Genomic DNA, 6,000 nt, shown 5'->3' on the forward strand with positions numbered 1-6,000 from the left:
CTTTCATCAAGTGTTTTTCATCAAGTTCTTTTATCAAGTTTTTAATTACCAATTTTTTTTATTAAGTTTTGCATCAAGTTTTTTTTAAGCTTTTCGTCAAGTCTTTTCATCAAGTTTTCCATGGAGTTTTTAATCATTAAGTTTTTCAATTAAGCTTTTATCTCTTGCAATTCAATCTTTTCTTTCCTTTTTGCAAATTTAGTTGCCGACATTAATTCCTTATATTTTTCCATCTATTAGTTTCCAACCTTGCGTCGCCTTGACCCACTTACTTTCATCTCTTTTTCATTTATTCAACCTTCTCCAATTATGCCCAATACCAACATGCCCCAAACCTTAGTTAACTAAATCCATTTTCAACTTTAGGTCGGAATTAACCTCGTCAAAACTCGTGAGTTACGAACCCGAGCAATTTAACTCCTAAATTTCAGTACTTATTATTTCTCCAGATTAAGAGTATAATTTTGTCAACTCACAAAGTCAAATCAGCACTAAGTCAAAAAAGACATCGTTTGAGTTAGTGTGGTTAGACGTACAGTTGGAATTTCGAAAAGATCGATTGTCTGATTGGTTTTCCGTGTTTGGTTCCGTCAAAAGAAGTAGTAACCGGATTTAAATGTCCCACGCGGTTGAGGGCATTGGTTCGAGCTAGGCTCTTCTAGAACGCAAAGCTGCCGGAGTTCTAAATCACGAACATTTCGTTGGTTTTTCGATCGGTAAGGGTTAGTTATTGGACGTTCCATAACTAATTTACACAAGGAAGAGTTGGTGTTCGAGGCGTCCTTGGTAGCTATAACTAGCTTATTGGAAAAGAGGGGTTCATCTAATTTCGAGGATCGGTTCAAAGACGAGAAAAACTCGTGCCTAAAGCTGAGCTTATTTTAATTAATTTTTCTTCAGATTTATTTAACTTTTTTATTATTTTATTTTCAGCTTTTACTTTTCACACATTTTTTCCTTGTTTATTTCAGGTTCCAGGTTTTCAATTTTATCCTCCCCCAAAATTTCTTGGGCACGACAACTGCCCAGACACAAATCTGGTCAAGAAAGAGAAACAATTTTCAGTAAACCCAGTCTCTGAGGGATCGACCCTACTCCCTATACTACTTAAATTGCAAATTAGGCGTATATTTATATTGGTGGACTCGACACCCACCAGTACTTCGGGTTCAGTAGGTTGAGGAGGGTAAGACTTCAAATTTTTAGATCATTAGTGAGGACATTCTGTGTTTTTGGGGTCGAGTCTATTCGCCTAATGCTAAAAAGCGGAGGCAATCTATTCTGCGGGAAGCACATAGTAGCCCTTATGCTATGCATCCTGACGGTAATAAAATGTACCATGATCTTTTAGAGATGTATTGGTGGCCCAATTTGAAGCGTGATGTGACAGATTATGTATCTTGGCGTCTTACGCGTCAACCCGTCATGATTCCACGATAGAAGTGAGAACGGGTAACTAAGGATTTTGTTAGTGGGTTGCCCTTAACAACCACTAAGAAGGATTCTATCTGGGTCATCGTGGATCGTTTGACCAAGTCTGCTCATTTCCTTCTAGTTCGGACTAATTACTTATTCCAGAAGTTAGCTAAGTTGTACATCTCCGAGATTGTTAGACTTCAAGGGGTTCTTGTATCGATTATCTCAGATCGAAACCCTTGATTTACATCTCGATTTTGGAAGAAATTGCATGAGGCTTTTGGTACTCGGTTAGACACCAATATTGCATACCATCCATAGATTGATGGACAATCTAAGAGGATGATTCAGGTATTAGAAGATATGCTACGGAGTTGTGTTGTTGATTTTCGTGGTAGTTGGGAGGAGTTTTTGTCGCTAGATAATTTTCATTATAATAATAGTTTTCAGTCTAGTATTCATATGGCACCTTATGAGGATCTATATGGTCGCAAGTGTTGAGCTCCACTATATTGGACCAAGTTGGGAGAGAGGAAGGTTATGGGTCCGGATATGGTTGTTGAGACTGGGGATAAGGTTAGAGTGATTCATGATCGACTTAAGGCTGCTTCTAACAGATATAAATCCTACACAGATCTTAAAAGAAGATATTGAGTTTGATGTGGGGGATCGGATTTTTCTTAAGGTTTTTCCGTGAAAAAAAGTTTTAAGGTAAGGCTGCTTCTAACAGATATAAATCCTACCTAGATCTTAAGAGAAAAGATATTGAGTTTGATGTGGGGGATCAAGTTTTTCTAAAGGTTTCTCCGTGAGAAAGGTTTTGAGGTTCAGCTATAAGGACAAGTTGAGCCCTAAGTTTATTGGGCCTTATCGAATTTTGAGACGAGTAAGGCCGATTGCTTATTAGTTGGAGCTACCTCTAGAGTTAGATCATATTCATGACATCTTTCATGTCTCGATGTCGAGGCGTTACCGATCTGATCCATCTCATGTGATTCCAGTTGAGGAGATCGAGTTGAGGTCGGATTTATCTTTTGAAGAGGAGCCGGTTCAAATTTTGGATCGCGAGGTGAAATTTCTGTAGATGAAAAATATTCTTTTAGTTAAGGTTATGTGGCAGAATCATGTTACTGAGAAAACCACTTAGGAGTTGGAAGATGCAATCCATCAGCAGTATCCCCATCTTTTTTAATTAGGTAAATTTCGAGGACTGGATTTCTTTAAGGAGGAGGAGTTGTAACGCCCCAATTTTTAAAATTTTTGAATTGTTAAATTTTGCCAAGTAATTTAATTTATTTCAGTGGTTAAATGCCTTGAATGTGAGCTTTAAGTCCTGTGTTCAATTCCCTTTTCTTTGAAATTTTTCCATCAATTTTGAAATTATGCCTGACTTGGTTCCTAAGGGTTATCTTTAATTTTTGTAAGATTTCTATCAAGAATAAGTCTACTGGTTCAGTGGTAAAGTTTAAGCTTACCTAGAGGTCCTATGTTTGAATCATGTGGTGCCCAAAAACAAAATTAATTTCTATTTCACCCGACTAAATTTGATTTGTTATATATTTTTTTATTATCTGTTTTTATTTTAAATAGAATTTTTGGGGAAAATCCCTAAAATTCCTCACTTGTTGACCAACCGACTCCTCCACTCCTTCCATACTCTCCATTATTCATTTTTTTTTTCATTTTGACTATTGAATTTTTGCTAATTATCTCTATTGCCGATTATTGTTCTCACTTCCCTCAATTTGTCGTCCCTTCTCCTACTCTCCCCAAATTTTTCTTTTCTTCCATTTTTGCTACTGTAAGCTTTTGTCGCTCCTTTGATTTCTTTTCTTTTCTTTTTCTTCTTTCCTTTTTTCTTTTAACCTTTTTTATATATAATCTCACAACCAATCCTTGATTTCTTCTTCTGTTACCTTTTTTTTTATTCTCTTCTTGTACTGTTATTTTCGTTTGGATAGCAACCTTTTTTTTTATCATCACCATCCCTATGTCAATTTTTCTTTGTGTTGATCAGTGTCATAACATGATTTTGAACAACTCTGACTGTGTGTGTGGTAAGAATTTTTATTTAAGTTTCGTAATTTCCTATGGGTTTTTTCGTACGTTTCTTTTTCTTTTGTTCTGATTATTTAGTTTTCTTGGCATGATTTTGATTGTGTAATATCCCTGATAGGTGAGAAGCGTGAAATACGTAATCCTCCGGTGAATTAGGTGTTGATTGTTCGCTGCTTTTCGGGGTAAGTGATCGATGTCTTAGTTTAGAGGCTAGTGTTGGTTTAGTTTCAAAGGCTGAATGTTTTGATTGTTGTAGTGATGTGATGTTAATGGTTTCGTTATGGTAATCGTGTGTAGGTTCCAAGTTCGTTGCAATTGTGACAACGTGTTAGAAGCATTCAAGTATGTGTTCTAACCCCACATGTTTGTGCGTGTTTTTTACTCGGAAAAAAATCGAGAAAAGCGTGAAAATCTTAAAAATACATGAAAAATCGAATCTGCTAATCGATAACACACGACCGAGGGGACACACCGTCGTAGGGGTTCATTTTGATCTAGTTGTAGGCCTTGCTTGGGCCGAGTGTTTGATACTAAAATATGAAATACAAATAATCTGTAAGCATGCGAAACCTTGTAATCTATGAAATAGGGTATACATACGTTAGTTTTAATATGTTTCGATTAGTAAATTTTGAGTAAACTATGTTATGTTTTTCTCCGTATTTAGTATGTATGTAAGACATGCATCTGTTTTAATATGAATTCTTGTGTCATGATAAGTTTATATGCATGAACATGTGATATGATTTTTCCGCATGCATTGGAGTGAGATATGGATATGTGATGGAGGAAGTATGTTTCTGGCAGTTTTATTACAATTCTGGCTGTATATCCACAACACATATTCTGGTAGATTTAATGCAACTCTGGCGGTATTTCTGCAATATATGTGTATTCTGTTAGCACAACTGCAAACTTTCTAAGTGGCCTACGACCACATTCTGGTGTGATGGCTGGATGGGTTCTTGTAGCCCTATTTGGTGTGATTGGTTGGACGGAATGGTGTGTAGCGAATGGGGGTAGGATTAATTTTGTTCTGATATGTGCATCTACACATGTGAGATTTTTGATTTTTCTGTTCTAATATATGCATATAAGCATGTTTTCATGTGATTTGTACTCATGGATCGAGGCACACACTGGGCTTTAGCTCACTCTGTTTGTTTAATATTTTTTAGGTGATCCTCAGACTTAGGATTTGGCAGCGCTTAAGAGCTCAGTTCGGTTTATTGTTTTTAATTCTTTCAGAAACTTTTGTTTTGGATTTTATGGACTGGATTGTCAGACTATTTTATTTTTTCGGACGTTAACTTTGGTTTGAAATTGGTTTGATGTTTGTAGTTAGTCGATAAGTTTTTTTTAATTGGAATAAATTCTGATGAAACGAATCAAATAAGCATTTTTCAAAGTTAAACAACTCTAAGAGATTTGCCGTTGCAAAGATTTATTCGGTATAAAGTGTTTTACGAAACAAGTAACTAAGTCGAGATTGTTTTATTAAATTAGTTTTGTAAGCAAATATTTCAAGACGCTATCACATGTTTTTGTGACCAACAATTTTACCAAAGATATAAAGTTAGTTTTAAAATTTCAAACTTTTGATTTATAAAATAAGATTTGTTTTGAAAACAAGTGGTTGAAGTTTCAATTTAGCAATGTAACCTTCATAATCTAGTCATAATGTTTAGGTTGGGTATGGGGTTACATACATTATTATAAATTTCAAATATATATTTATAATATTTAAAATTTAGAAAAAAAGGTGAGATTTTTCTAAATTTTTAATTTTTCTATTTTATTTTTTTAAAAATTATTTTACGTTATAAATCTTTCGTGGGACCAACAAGCCATGTTAGTTCTTTTGTAACAAGAGAAAATATTTGGTACATTACTAGTGGAGTGTTTAGACTCCACTAGTAGAGTTAAAAGATTGACAAGTGTCTTATAAGGGTATAGTAAAATATTAAAATAAATAAATATTAAAAAATACATGATAATTTTTTTTAAAGCTGCTTGTAAAATAAAAAGAAATAACTTAATAGTATACCAAATATTAACTTTTATAACAAATATGTAGTCAACATTTTGCAACTTTAATTATTAAACCAAAAAGAACTTTTAAATATTAAAATAATAATTAGATACAAACTTAAGCTAAATCTAAATTCAACCCAAATGGAGAATGTGTAGTTTAAGAATGCACCAAATTTGGAGACTAGGTGAAGTACAGAGTTCACTGATTTGTTTGAGAAGAAAATTGTGTGGGCGGCTTTTGTTTGCCCCTCCACCACTCAATCTTATAAAAATAACTAAAAATATATAATAAAAATAGTAAAAATATTATAAAGTTTAACAATTCTAATTATAATATATAAAATAGTTCTAAAATTAAAATTGGATTTAAAATAATAAAAAATCAAATTATAAGATGGAGTCGAAATAAAAAAAAAATCGGAATGATTACGTCTGTATATTTACTTTCAAAGTATAAAAGGACAAAAAGATTAAGCAAAGTGGGGTATAAAC

The 6,000-nt window shown here is 33.8% G+C and overlaps 1 long non-coding RNA gene across 3 annotated transcripts; it reads left to right on the plus strand.

Annotated features, from left to right (window-relative positions):
• The first annotated feature begins 3,014 nt into the window (after positions 1-3,014).
• LOC105778297 (uncharacterized) lies at positions 3,015-4,891 on the plus strand. 3 transcript variants are annotated; one of them, XR_008189815.1, is made up of 4 exons: positions 3,015-3,473; positions 3,593-3,656; positions 3,772-4,029; positions 4,653-4,891. It is a non-coding gene; the product is annotated as an uncharacterized LOC105778297 (long non-coding RNA). The 3 variants fall into 3 exon arrangements; XR_008189814.1 differs by having other exon boundaries at positions 3,020-3,473; positions 3,772-3,816; XR_001128650.2 differs by lacking the exon at positions 4,653-4,891 and having other exon boundaries at positions 3,023-3,473; positions 3,772-4,230.
• Positions 4,892-6,000: the final 1,109 nt, after the last annotated feature.

Source organism: Gossypium raimondii, chromosome 10 (genome assembly GCF_025698545.1).
Source record: "Gossypium raimondii isolate GPD5lz chromosome 10, ASM2569854v1, whole genome shotgun sequence".
Lineage (NCBI taxonomy): Eukaryota > Viridiplantae > Streptophyta > Magnoliopsida > Malvales > Malvaceae > Gossypium > Gossypium raimondii.